The sequence below is a fragment of the Eriocheir sinensis genome, chromosome 46, assembly GCF_024679095.1.
Source record: "Eriocheir sinensis breed Jianghai 21 chromosome 46, ASM2467909v1, whole genome shotgun sequence".
NCBI classification, from domain to species: Eukaryota; Metazoa; Arthropoda; class Malacostraca; order Decapoda; family Varunidae; genus Eriocheir; species Eriocheir sinensis.
The window spans coordinates 7,546,704-7,561,691 of NC_066554.1; the positions used below are offsets into that span (position 1 = coordinate 7,546,704).

Genomic DNA, 14,988 nt, shown 5'->3' on the forward strand with positions numbered 1-14,988 from the left:
CTGATGATGACGACGATGATAGTGGGAATAATAGAAATGATGATGACGATTGTGATGTGGAAAAGGATGATAAACAGGAGGTGATATAGGTGATGATAATGTTTGTGGAGATGATGATGATGAGGAGGAAGAGTAAGGATGATGATGATGATAATGATGATGATGGTAAAAAAGACGATGATGATATTGACAAGATGAGACAGGTGACAGGAGGAGGAGGAGGAACATAAAAACAAAACTGGTAGACTCTGCTTATGTTTTTTGGCGGTTAGGGAGAAGGAGCCGGAGAAGTAGGAGGACGTTAAAAAAGAGAAGACTCTGCCGGACGCTACTAGTTTGTGGCGTTGTCTTTGTGTAGTTCCTTCCACACTGAGTATTAGAGGAAGACAATTTCTCAAGCCAATCCACCATTATTATGAGCAACACCGTAAACAAAAAAGGGAAAATTCTGCCTCGCACTACTTGAGTTTTGCTTCTTCTTTGTATAGTTTCATCCACGTTGGAAGACTTAGAAGAAGATTAGAAGAAAAAGAAGATTAGAAGAAAAAGAAGATTAGAAGAAGATTAGAAGAAAAAAAGATTAGAAGAAGATTAGAAGAAACAAGATTAGAAGAAGATTAGAAGAAAAAGAAGATTAGAAGAAGATTGGAAGAAAAAGAAGATTAGAAGAAGATTAGAAGACAAAGAAGATTAGAAGAAAAAGAAGATTAGAAGAAGATTAGAAGAAAAAGAAGATTAGAAGAAGATTAGAAGAAAAAGAAGATTAGAAGAAGATTGGAAGAAAAAGAAGATTAGAAGAAGATTAGAAGAAAAAGAAGATTAGAAGAAGACTCAAGCCAATCCACCCTCAGCAGGAGCATCACGACACTAGACGAGGAACACGCTGCCTCACCCTCGTCCGTTCTTTGCCGCGTTCCTTCAGTCATGCAGCCACGGGGAGCACCACACTAATGCAAATGGAAGATTCCGCCTTAGGTCACTGGTGCTGGTCTATTGAGTTCCTGCTGCTATATTTGACGCATGATTTTTTTAATGTTGACCCTTTGGCTGGGCGTGCGAGGATATGTGTTCTATCAATTTATTCATCTTTCTCCTCCTCCTCCTTCTGTTTATCCCACCTCCATCTCTACACTATCTAGTAAGCAAGTCACTACAATTAGCAGCACGTTGATAAAAATGGAAGACCCCGCCTCTCACCTCTTCTGTCCTTGATCCTGCCTTTGCCTACATTCCTCCGCGCCGGGCATGAAAGAGTGAGCCATCATCAAACCATCAGCTAACGAAAGATCATCATCAGCACGGTAATAGGACAGGAAGACGCCACCTCATACTTCTGCTGTCGTTGGTGCTCCCTTTGCTTAGGTCCTCCCGCGCTGGGCATCAAAGGGCGAGCCATCATGAAGCCATCAGTAGGAGAAGGAAGATATTGTTCTGCTGTTGTTGGTGATGCATAGCTTTGTCCTTGAGGGAGGGACGTGACGTGGTGTACAATATTTGCATTATACAGTGCTTATTTCTCTTGAAGGCTGCGTTACGTGTTTTACGGGTTACTCTAATAGTGAGGTCAGTCTTTATCTTGTGTCATGGTTCATTCTGTTCCTTAGTCAAACCATTTAAAATAGTCCGTTTGGGCGTTCGATTCCTTGGGTCCTTTCCTCCCCTCTGCTCTGCTACACACTCCGAACACCTGTTTTTTTCCTCTCATATGTTACCTAAAGATAACATTTGAGAGGAAGGGATAGGTGCTGGGACTGTGTGGGAGAGCAGAGGGAAGGAAAGGATCCGCGAAATCGAACCCCCAAAACGGACTATTTGAAATGTTTTGACTATAGTGCCTCCTTTGACACAAGTTATTAGGGGTCAGAGGAGGGTGAAGGAGTGAATAGAGGAGGGTGAATGAGTGGAGGAGGGTGACTGAGGAAGGGTGAGTGAGTGCGTAAAAATTTGTAAGTTGAGCTGGCCTGTATTTTTATTCGTGAGTCAAGAATCAGAACAAGAATAGGAATTACATACGAGATTCAGAAAAGTTATATTGTGTGCAGTGGAAGAGAGGATGTAGATCTGGATAAAATAATTACACAGAGTTAGAAAAATAAAGCCATGTAAGAAAATAGGCTTAGAGCTTGATGCGGAAGGTGAGGAGAAATAGCGTTACAACAGAGTGGATTAGTTAGTACAGAGTGGATTAGTTAGTTAGCACAGAGTGGACTGGAAGTGATGCAAAGTGAGAGAAGGATGACTTGCAGAGATGTCAGCCAGAATAAGATTTATTACGGAAAGGTATGAATGCAAGAGACGATTATAATAGTCAGTCCGAAAATCCGTTAATGGGAATAAAGTGTAAAACAAAAGAAAGTGCAGTGATAAAAGAAGATCCCAAAGACTAAAAAAATGTAGTTAGCGGGAATGAAATCCGAAAATGAGGTAATGGATATTGAGGAAAAAAATAATATAGTGGAAAAGTGGATACGAAGACAAAAGTAAAATTCAGTAAGCGAAAATAAGTTCAAAAATCAGTTAATGGGAATAAGTAAAACACACACAAAAAATTTAGTGAAAAAAGATGTTACAATTATTAAAAAAAAGAAAAATGTTATGAAAAATGGGTTACAAAGACGAAAAATATAAAGCAGTAAGCGAAAATAAAGTAAAAAAATCAGTTAATGGGAATAAGTTAAACACACACACACACACAAAAAAAAAAAGAGGTTACAATTATTAAAAAAAAAAAAATGTTATGAAAAATGGGTTACAAAGACAAAGAAAAAAAGAAAGGAAAATACAATCAACGGGAATAAAAGCCAAAAAATCTGCTAATGTGAAAAAAGTGCAGTGAAATAAAAGAAATTACCAATACTAAAAAAAGAAGAAGAAAATATGTATAGAAATTTAGTTAGAAAAAAGAAACATTGGTAATAGAAAGAAAACTGTGTAAAGCAAAAAGGTTAAAGCAAAACTATGGCAGTGAAAAAAGGGGGTCACTTAAGCTAAAATAAAAAGTAAGAGTAGGATTCTAGACCGTAATTAAAACACTGGTAAAAGATAGAGCAAAATGTATAGAGTCAGGTATAGCGGCCATTGAAATTAAGAGCGAGTGAGCGAATTGTATATAAAAAAAAGTCAATTCGGAACATGACTACGATATGAGAGGAGCTGAGGGACGAACATATTATAGTAAAAAAAGAAAAGATTACTAAAATGGAAAAGAATGTAAAATGTAGAATGTAGATATGAGAGGGGCTGAGGGACGAACATATTATGGTAAAAAAAAGAAAAGATTACTAAGATGGAAAAGAATGTAGAATGTAGAATGTAGATATGAGAGGGGCTGAGGGACGAACATATACTGAAAAAAAGAGAAAGGATTACTAAGATGGAAAAGAATGTAGAATGTAGAATGTAGATATGAGAGGGGCTGAGGGACGAACATATACTGAAAAAAAAAAGGATTACTAAGATGGAAAAGAATGTAGAATGTAGAATGTAGATATGAGAGGGGCTGAGGGACGAACATATACTGAAAACAAGAGAAAGGATTACTAAGATGGAAAAGAATGTAGAATGTAGATATGAGAGGGGCTGAGGGACGAACATATACTGAAAAAAAAAAAGGATTACTAAGATGGAAAAGAATGTAGAATGTAGAATGTAGATATGAGAGGGGCTGAGGGACGAACATAAACTGAAAAAAAAAAAAGGATTACAAAGATTTAAAAGAATGTAGTTACTCGGGAATGAAGTCCGAAAATGAGTTAATGGAAATAGTGAAAAAAATAGTCAATTGAAAAAAGCGTCACAAAAACGAGAAATGAAAAGTCATGAGTACGAATTTAGTCTGAATGAAAAAAAACAAACACTCGTAATATAGTAAAATGTAGTGAGTCGGTAAAGAGGACAATGAAATAAAGAATAAGTGAACGGGTAATAAAAAAAAAAAATCCAGAGAGGTGTAGAAACATAAAAAAAGAAGAGTAAGTGTATGTAGGAAGTCAGTAAACGGTCCTGTGAAATTAAATGCGATTGAACTAACGGTAAGGAAAGAAAACCGAAGCTGGACTGCGGGGTAAAAAGGGAGACTGAAATAAAAAATAAAGCCTATGGGAATGTAGCGCGAGAATAGATTAAAAGAGACTGGTTCAGAAAGTGAGTGAATGGAATTGCTAACAGAAATTTGTGCAGTGGAGTTAAAGGTTGAAGTAAAACAAGAGCCTATGGGAATGTAGTGTGAGAATAGACGAGTTAGTGGATAGTGGAGCAAGAAGGGAGTGAGTGAACGCATTAATGGAATGTGCAATAGAGTGAAGAGGGAGTTTGCAAGTGAGTGAGTGTCTGCGTACGAGTGTATTCAAAGAGAGATATATAAAACAAAAGTGAACGGGAAGGAAATATGAGAATAGACGAATTAGTGGATAACGGTACAGAATAGGGCGTGAACAAACCTATTAACAGTGAGTACAATGGAGTTGAGTGAATTGGCGAGTGAATGAGCGAATGAGTGTGTACTGAGAGACAAATACAGGAAGAGTTAATGGAAATGTAGTGTGAAAATGGTGGAGTTCGTAGATTGCGGTGCAGGAAGGGAGTGCGTGCTGAGTTAACAGAAAGAGTGCAATGGAGTGAGAAGTGAATTAGCGAGTGAGTGAGTGTGTGAGTAATTCAGAGAGACAAATAAAACGAGAGTACAGTGTTGTGTAGTGTGGTGTAGAGTAGCGTAATGTAAAGTTGTGTAGTGTGACTGTAGAATAGATACAAGATAGCGTGTCAGAACGTAGTATGCGTGTAAAGAGAAAGACTGTGAGTGCGTGAGTGAGAGGTGAATTAGTGAGTGAGTGAGTGAGTAGGTAAGTGCATGAAGTGATAAATAAAACGAGCTTATTGGAATAGTGTGAAAATAGAGATAGACAGTCGATAGTCAGTGGTCCAAAACGTGAGTGAGTGAGTGAGCGCAGAAAGAATGCAACGGAGTGAGAAGGAAATTAGCAAGTGATTGAGTGAGTCTGTGAATGTGTGCAGCGCAGTGAAGTGAAATTGACCTCTCTTTCGGCCACCTCTTTGGATTCTTTTTGTGAACATCGAGTAGCGGGCTTTTTTTTATTTTTATTATTGTTTACTTTTTTTATGCCCTTGAGCTGTCTCCTTTGTTGTAAAAAAAAAAAAGACTGAATAATTAAGTGACTGACCATGTTAACAGAGAAAGTGGAAGTGAGTGAAGAGCGTTTTAGCGAGTGAGTGAGTGTGTGAAAGTGGTGAGGGTGGTGAACGTGTCGGGGTTGAAAGAGTGGCAATGAACTGAATGACAAAAGAGGGTAGTGGAGTTATTAATGAGTTAGCAAGTGAGTGAATGGGTGCGCCAGAGGAGAAAGAGCTGCAGTGAAGTGAGGGAGAGAAATGTGAACTGTAATATAGTGAGCCAGCCATTGATTGTGTGAGCATAAATGTGAACTGAAGGTGATTAGAACATGTCAGAGAGTGAGAGAAAAAAAGTTGCTATGAAGAGAGCCAGAGATAAATGAACTGAAATCTAGTTAGTTATCAAGTAAAGAAGAACAAGGACAATTACAATAACAATAACAATAACAAGAGGTAGAGGGTTTGTTTTTCTTTCTCTTCTCAATCTTTCCCTCCCTCTTTCTCCTATGTACTCTATTCAGGGGCAGTGAGTAGCGGGCTTTTTTTTTCATTTTTTTTTTTACGCCCTTGAAGTCTCCTCTGCTGTAAAAAAAAAATCACCTCCTTCTCTTCCACCTCATCCATCTATACAGCAATCATCGTCCTGTTCATCCTTTTCCCCTTGTCGAAATCACCCTCCTTCCCCTCCCTTCTCCTTCCCCTCCCTTCTCCTTCCCCTCCCTTCTCCTCCTCCTCCTCCTCTCCCACCCCTCCTCTTCCTTCCCCATTCCTCTTCCTCCTCCTCTCCCACCCCTCTTCCTCCTCCCCTATTCCTCTTCCTCCTCCTCTCCCACCCCTCCTCTTCCTTCCCCATTCCTCTTCCTCCTCCCCCATTCCTCTTCCTCCTTCTCTCCCACCCCTCCTCTTCCTCCTCCTCCCCCACTCCTCCTCCTCCTCCCCCATTCCTCTCCATCATCATCACAGAACACACACACCTCGTCCGGCTTCACACACCCTACAATATGGAGCTATAATGAAGCAATTTAGGGCCCCAAATACGCTCATGGCGCTCGAAAAAATCGCCGAGTTTCAAAACATAAAGGTTCTCATTACTTACCAATTCACTGACAATTATCCCGGCTAGCATTTTAATCAGTAACTTTTTCAATACGGCGGCGGGAACCAGCTGAGTGTCCGTGCAGGGAGGAGGAGGAGGAGGAGGAGGAGGAGGAGAGGGGGTAAACAGGTTAGTGGAAGGGCTGTTAATGTGCATCTGTTAATCCCGTGAAATGAGCGTTTTGGGCCACCGACGAGGAGGAAGGGGAGGTTAAGGAGGAGCAGGAGGAAGAAGAAGTGGAGGAGATGGAAGACCAGGAAGAGAAGAAGGAGGAGGAAGAGAAGGATAAGGAGGAGCAGGAGTAGGAAGAAGTGGAGGAGATGGAAGGGCAGGAAGAGGAGGAGGAGGAGGAGGAAGAGGAGGTTAAGGAGGAGCAGGAGTAGGAAGAAGTGGAGGAGATGGAAGGGCAGGAAGAGGAGGAGGAGGAGGAAGAGGAGGATAAGGAGGAGCAGGAGTAGGAAGAAGTGGAGGAGATGGAAGGGCAGGAAGAGAAGGAGTAGGAGGAAGAGGAGGATAAGGAGGAGCAGGAGGAGGAGGAAGAAGTGGAGGAGATGAAAGAGCAGGAAGAGAAGGAGGAGGAGGAAGAGGAGGATATATAGAAACATGGAAAGGCAGGCAACAGAAAGCCTTTCGACTCATTACGAGGTTGCCCGATTTGTGTGACTTGGTCGCCTGACAGTCACTTCGTGCCCACAGAGCAGATCAAAGCGCTTCGGTTCTTACGCCCAGCTCACTCCTGACGCGACGAAGTAATGTCGATACGGTTTGCAAAGGAGTTAATGGTTTTCGCACTTACTATTTCTGCAGGGAGGTTGTTCCACTGGCAGATGACTCCATTTGAGAAGAAACTCCTGCCAGTGTCTGTATCACATCGCCTCGCCTGAAGAGGTAAATCGTTGTTTCTAGATCTTAAGTTGGTTTGTTGCTCAATAACTTAAAGTGGTCAACGTTACTGAACTGAAGAAGTTGAGTAACGCTGACCACTCCATTTTATTTGAAGATCTTGAAGACCTCAATCATAATGTGACACTTAGGAGCAAATATTATCTCCTAGTAAGCGTCTCTTTCTTCGCTTGAGTCGATCCTCATAGATTTACATAGAAAATCAGACCCACACAGACCCATGGGTCCAGACTTGTGGTCTGTCCTTAAACTAAAGTGATTTACATTAATCAGAAGACTCCAAAAAACTGCATTTTTCTACTTGATATTAAGTTTTGAAGGAAGTGACGGTCGAGCTTATTTTGAAGGAGTCAATCGTGTTACACTGACCACTGATGATGAGCTTTTATTCCATTTTTTCTAACAACGTTATGAAGAAAAATTTAGTGCAGTCTGAATTTTACTTGTCTACATCTGAGTTTTACGCCATTGTTCTCGTGCGCAAGGTGTCATCGATCATAAACAATGTTGATCTGTCTACATTCGTGAAACCATTAAGGGGATAATTTTAAAACATTCGATCAGTTTTCCGGAGGTTTCTCAAGAGGAGAAGGATGAGGAGGAAAGGGAGGAGGAGGAGAAGGAGGAGGAGGAGAAGGAAAGGGAGGAGGAAGAGGAGGTAAGCAGGTTAGTGGAAGGGCCGTTAATGTGCATCTGCTGGCGCGTTGACGTTTGGGGCCACCGGGAGGAAGGAATAGGAAGCATGGAAGCAAGGAACATCAGGCAACGGGAAATCACTTTGCTCATGACGAGGGTGCCTGCTGTAGAAATTTAATTAATTTTTCATTCGGTTCAGTTTCCTTGGGAACACATCAAAGTCCTTACTGTGTGTACGTGCGAGATCGTTCTGTTCACTCCAGACGTAACAAGGAAACGTCCAGTGAGATTTTCAACTTGATGCAAAAGACAAACAAACTCTTGCCACTGTTTGTATTGTATCTCCCGGCTTTTGAAATGGTGGATCGCAATGTCGTTGTGGTGTGGAGTCTTTTGAATGATGGAGGTTACTGAACTTGTTGAGGTACGTGAAGGCCTGTATCATATCCCCTCGCAGTCCTTTTTTTCCATCGTAAAGAAGTTAAGTCGCTTGAGGAGATATTTTAGAGTGCTGTGCCCCCAACGAAGGTATCATGTTGGTGAGACAGAGCAGATGAAACAACAGGAAGAGGAGGAAGAGGAGGAGGAGGAGGAGGAGGAGGAGGAGGAGGAGGAGGAGGAGGGAAAACAATAACAAAACGTCAACATTTAGGTGATGTAAACCGACCTTGAAAACCTAGCACCTGTTCGTGTGTGTGTGTGTGTGTGTGTGTGTGTGTGTGTGTGTGTGTGTGTGTGTGTGTGTGTGTGTGTGTGTGTGCAGCACGGAAGGCCGTCTCCATCGTGGCCTCGGAAAAGATAACTTGCACGAACACATCCATTTTTCATCTGAGACGCGTGGCACCAGTAGCAGCAGCGTCCCCGTGTGTGCGTGTGTGTGTGTGTGTGTGTGTGTGTGTGTGTGTGTGTGTGTGTGTGTGTGTGTGTGTGTGTGTGTGTGTGTGTGTGTGTGTCTATGTGTGTGTGTGTGTGTGTGTGTGTGTGTGTGTGTGTAACAAGACAAAGTTAAAAATGGAGTATATATAGATTTATGGACGCGGAGGACAGGCGATATATAAGTGTACTCGCATAGTTCCCAGGAGCTCCCATGTAGTCTCTTTATATTATGTTTTTGTATCCATTTTTACATTTTTTGTATGTGTATTCTTTAAGGGTCTCAGATTCCCAAAATGACACATATCAAATTGTTTCCCTACACACAAAAAAAGCTATCACTATTTTTTTCATATTATTCTTTCTTGAGGAATATCAAATGCCTCGTGTAGACACAATATTTTTCTTTCTTTTACGTATGTGTAACTCAATATACAGAACATAAAACCCTGCAATAACGTGTGTGTGTGTGTGTGTGTGTGTGTGTGTGTGTGTGTGTGTGTGTGTGTGTGTGTGTGTGTGTGTGTGTGTGTGTGTGTTTCTGCCTATAAGCTCTCTCTGTAATCCTTTTTTTCCTCACCATACTCTTGCCAGACTCATCACATAAAGGCAAAGCTCTTGAATAAGCAGAAGAGAGGATCAAGAGAGAGGAGTACCTAAGAAGTGATACAAAGTGACAGAAAATTAAAGGTAGATAAATAGACAGACAGACAGACATAGACAGACAAGAAGACAGAGAGAAGCGAACAAAAGGAAGCACAAAAGGAAGGGTAGATAAACAGACAGACGTACAGATAGAGATACAGATAGACAGACATGAGAAAGGCAAAGACAAACGGACAGGGTAGAAAAACAGACAGAGAGACTGATAGGCTAACAGGCACAAGTCTTAGGTCATGCAAATTTAGGCTATATAGTAAGCTGCTTCTGCTATTGCCTATAACATTAATAATCACTAATCCTCCACTCATGATGTAATAATACCTGTTTGCTTTGCAGTGTATAAAGGAATGAAAGCAGATGATAATTGGAGATAGGAACAAAACGTGAGGTAGTTATTGTTTATTTATATATATTTATTTCATGGACTCACTCTATCACAGCCTCTTTCCATGAAATAAAACTCGAAGCTCCCCTTTGTGTCACTGACCTATAAAAAATGCATAATACAGGAAGTAGCGAAACGAGGGAAGGGCGGCCGACAAGCAGCTTCCGCGAGTGTTCTTTTAGCTTTTAGTGGAGTAGCGTAAAAATAATGTATATATCATGCAACGAGTCCTCTGTGCAACAATAGTGTGAGAGAATAGCTGAAATACAAGGAAATACAATAGAAAACACGGAGTATATAACGTAGTGAAGCAACGAAAGGTAGCAATGAATATGTGTCGTTCTGTGTATTTCGTGTGTGTGTGTGTGTCATTCGTGGGTGGCTCGGGCAATGTCGCGGGCGTTGTGTCGTGGCGGGAAGGTCGTCTGGGTGATGGTGGTGGTCGTTTCCCTGTTTTATTTTTATGGTTGCAGTGCTGTAAGGACGCTCAAGTAAGGTGAAGATGTGCGTGATGTGTTAGTGGAGACGTTGAGTGTTACGGTGATGGGGGAAGAGAAAAGAAAAGAGAATACAAGATAAAAGATAAAGAGAGAAAACGGCTAGGCTGTGGCGATTGTAAGGTAAGATTATTATATTATTGATGTTATTGATGTTATTTTTCCTCTTCTTCTTCTTCTTCTTCTTCTTCTTCTTCTTCTTCTTCTTCTTCTTCTTATTATTATTATTATTATTATCATTCTTCTTCTTCTTCTTCTTCTTCTTCTTCTTCTTCTTCTTCTTCTTCTTCTTCTTCTTCTTCTTCTTCTTCTTCTTCTTCTTCTTCTTCTTCTTCTTCTTCTTCTTCTTCTTCTTCTTCTTCTTCTTCTTCTTATTATTATTATTATTATTATTATTATTATTATTATTATTATTATTATTATTATTATTATTATTATTATTATTATTATTATTATTATTATTATTATTACTATTACAATTATTATTATTATCATCATCATCATCATCATTATTATTAACAACATCTTTAATTTCCTTTGCAGAGCCTTGGCCAGTGTCGATGTCTCTGATCTCCGCTACACGTCGGGAGAGGAAGAGCGCGCTAATTGATCACTCTTGGCTCTAATAACGGTAAGAGTCTCTCAGTGTATTGACTTGTAGTGTGTGTGTGTGTGTGTGTGTGTGTGTGTGTTGACCTAGTTCTATTTACTTAGCTGTGTTATCTTGGTAATGAGCTACACTGGTCGGGTCTCGTCTAGGAGTCTCAATAGGTCAAACTTAACTTTAATCTCTTTTAAGTTTCATTATTTGCCGACCTGTTTGTCCAGTCTGTTCCTTTAAGCCATGCATCTATCAGGAAAGCTGTATTTCTTAATATATTTCAAGCATCGTGGTGTGTGTGTGGGGGGGTGGGGGGAGGGGGTGGGGAGGTTCACGTGAAGATAGGGGAAAGCAAGAAAAGAGGAGGAGGTGGAGGAATATGGAAACGAATACGGAGAGAAAGATAATTATGATAACAATGAGAATAAATATAATGGCTGCTTTCAAGACATGTTGAGAAACCGTGTGGGCGAGGCAGCTGGAGACGCGGGTTATGGGGTTCGAATACCGGTTGTGTTTTCTCAATAAAAATAATAATAATAATAATAGTAGTAATAGTGGTAGTAGTAGTAGTAGTAGTAGTAGTAGTAGTTGTAGCAGTAAAGAAATATTTTTGAGAATAAAGTGAAGACAGAGGAGGAACAGGAGGAGGAGGTGGAGGAGGAGGAGCAGGAGGAGGAGGAGGTGTACAATCGTGGCGGGGGAAGCGATAAGGAGGATGGGAGGGAAGGAGGAAAGATAAGAAGTAGAGAAGAGAGAGAGAGAGAGAGAGAGAGAGAGAGAGAGAGAGAGAGAGAGAGAGAGAGAGAGAGAGAGAGAGAGAGAGAGAGAGAGAGAGAGGACATCTAAAGAGATGGAGACAAGGCTTATATTGGCTCGTGCGACTGTAAACACGACAAAAATAGCTCAAACTTTAAATCTCTCTCTCTCTCTCTCTCTCTCTTGATGGATACTTATTATTCCCCACACGCTGCTAACTCTCTCACGCCCTTGTTGAAGAGTTAGTCTGTTGGTCGGTGGGTGGTTAGTTAGACGGGTTATGCTTAGTTAAATAATGGTGTGTGTGTGTGTGTGTGTGTGTGTGTGTGTGTGTGTGTGTGTGTGTACTTGTTTTGCTGTATTTTTTTGTTTTCTGGTTCTTCTCCTTCTTGCTCTCTATCTCTATTTTCAGACACTCCTTTTTTTATTTTTTATTTTTTCTCTTTATCTTTCCATTCACTCCTTTTTGTCGTTCTTTCTCTTTTCTATCTTTACATTCACTCCTTTTGCCATTTTCTTCCTCTTTTCTCTAATTTTCCGTTCACTCCCTTTGCCCTTCCACCTTTTACTGTCCATCTTTTTATCTATCTGGGTCTGTGTGTTTGTCTGTATTTTTCTCTCTATTTTTTCTTTCCATTTCTGTCTTTATTTTTGTCCCTGCTGCTTGTTTGTCTCCACCTGCATGCCTGTCTCTGTGTCTCCGTGTCTGTCTGTCTGTCTGTCTTTCCTTCCGCCTGCTTGCTGTCCATCTCTCTGTCTGTTTTTCTTTCTTTGCCCTTCTGTTTGTCTATCTCAAGTACAGTCTTTTTCTCTCGCCTGTCTGAATCATTTTCCAGTCTCTCTTTCCCTCTCTTCTCCCCTCTCTTCCCTTCCTCTCCCCTCCTTTCTTCTCAGCTGTCGTCTCGTGTCTCGTTGGCCGTATATCGCCAGGTGGGACAGACAGCGTGGGACCCAGGTGAGTGTTGTTCATCGCCGCACCTGTTATTAAGAAGCCCTCCATCACCTCCTCCTTTGCGGCCCCCTCCTCTTCCATCACCTCCTCCTCCGCGGCCCCCTCCTCCTCTTACATCACCTTCCTCCTCCCCCTCCGCCTCTTCCTCCGCCTCCTCCTCTTCACCTGAGTCTTGCACCTGCACGCGCTTGCTTCACACCTGCACATACATCAAACTAACCCTTCTTGGTCGTGTGTCTTCATATCTGTCGTTCTGTGTGTGTGTGTGTGTGTGTGTGTGTGTGTGTGTGTGTGTGTGTGTGTGTCATTCTTCATGATTTCTGCGTCGACAATCGTATCTATCTTTGTTTATCTATTTATCTACTTATCTCTATCTATCTCTAACTATTTATCCATTTATCTCTCTCTCTCTCTCTCTCTCTCTCTCTCTCTCTCTCTCTCTCTCTCTCTCTCTCTCTCCTGTTTTGTCTGATTGTTTTTCTTGGTATCTATCTATCCATGCAGGTTTTAATCCATTTATTTATGTATTTTATGTTATGCCTGCCAGTCTATCCATCTGTCTAAGTGTCTTTCTAACTCCCTGTCTTTGTATTTTTGTATATGTCTTTGTAACTATTTATCTCTGCATTGTTATTCATTTATTGCATATTTGTGTGTGTCTGTTCGTCTGTCTATCTGTCCCTGTCTGTCTGTCTGTGTCTGTCTGTCTGTCTGTCTATCTGTATGTATGTATGAGTGTGTATATATGTATGGATATTTGGAGGTTCATCATTGCATACTACTTTCAATGGATATTTAAACTCAGAACGTCAGTATTTTGTCGCCGCGTAGCTGTCCACCCACAGTTCTTAACTCTACTACAGTTTACCCCACGATGAATATTCCTCACGTGGGTATTACACTTTGGATATCCAGGATTGGGAAGATCAGTGATTAATATTTGAATCGGATCTTTTTTATAAATTGAAATATATTATACCTTTTATGAAGATACACGTACAAACTTTTAAAGAAACGCCTCACAGTTTATGCAGTGCGTCCATTAGGAGTGATTGCATCCAACAATAGCTCAAAAAAGAGTAATGTTACAGGGAGGTGCGAGAAAAGTAAATTCCCCACAGGCTGAAGCACTGCCAGACAAGGGGAAGGTTGCTTAACGCGCTGCTACCTCCCTGCCTGCTGAGTGTATATTGATCAGGGCTGCCAACTTTGTCAGGTGGGAATCATTTAATCGATTCGAGTTACTATGCACTGTAAGAAAAGTTGGCTCTTATTTCAGTAGGATTTTCTTTCTTATACTGAAAACTTCTTTCGTGTTAAAATGTTTGCCTTGACACAGGGTAGTGGGTCACGGAGACTGATCCGTGCAATGATGATGCTGGTGAGTTTTACATGACTTCTGCACCTTGAACGGGAAAACAACCCATGAAAGCCCGGCTAATCTTCTCTGTGGCTGTACGGGGTTGGCGAACGAGATGCATCTGTTCTGTACTATACTCAACTATCACATTCTCTAACTCTTTGTATCTGTATTTTAATTATTATCGGTAAAATAAGTCGACTTACATAATAATTTTCAAAACTATGATTCAGATCGATTGAAATTACAACTTAGATAACTAAATTTCAGTCAAAACAATCCCATTAATGTCACGAATATGTTTTGCTCTAATCGTCTTTTTCCTGATATTTTCCGGCGTTTTGCTTCTTGTTCTGTGGGCTCACACACCCACATTTGATAAGGCTTTCGTAGGAGTTGTTGGTATTTCCATGGGTAGATTTATGACCCTGGTGGTAATATGACAATGCTCCTGTACCATGAACGTGAAAAAAACACTCATGGGAACCTTTCTGATTACCTTTGTGGCATTTGGAAGTATTTGTTGTGAGAGTAGGGAGCGTCTGAGAATACCACCCTTAGTCCTACGCAAGGTGCGCCTCGTTTTCCTCGTAATCGGGTGAGCCTCTCGAGGGGCGTCCGGCACCCCCGCCAGTCAACACTTCCATCTGGGCCGCGGCGGAGCAGCGTCCCGGAGCCTCCCGTTTCTAATTAACAATCTCCTGCCTCTCAAATTACGTCGCACCATTTTTACTCTCGTCATCTTTTGCAGTTATTTTTAGAACGACTGTTTTGTGAGTTTTCCTCTCCCTCCTTCCCCCGCTCCGTCCCCTCCTCCCCTCGGTACTTATCCTCACAATGGATCAGTTAGTAATACAAACGCGGTGTGGTGGTGGGAGGTGGTTTTATTGCTGTGCCTCATCGCCTCATTTATTGTTCTAAGTTGTAAATAGTTGTTGGTTTTTCTTCACATTTTTTACTTCTTTTCAACTCCAGAAAGGAGGAAGAGGAGTTCTCCTAACGAGGCTTTACTTTTCTTGAAGATTTGTTTTGCTTAATAGAGAGGTTTATTATTTGTGCACGTCATGGCATGTGTAGAACTGATGGCACATGAACGACCAAAGTAAAAAAGTGGCAGCCCAGAACTTGTGGCA

At 41.2% G+C, this 14,988-nt stretch overlaps 1 long non-coding RNA gene across 1 annotated transcript in view; it reads left to right on the forward strand.

Moving 5' to 3' along the window:
• LOC126980946 (uncharacterized) overlaps positions 1-14,988 on the forward strand; it is a 62,861-nt gene that overhangs the window by 17,822 nt on the left and 30,051 nt on the right. Inside the window, exon 2 of the long non-coding RNA XR_007733678.1 lies at positions 10,727-10,814. This is a non-coding gene — a long non-coding RNA (uncharacterized LOC126980946). The remainder of the gene's footprint in view (positions 1-10,726; positions 10,815-14,988) is intronic.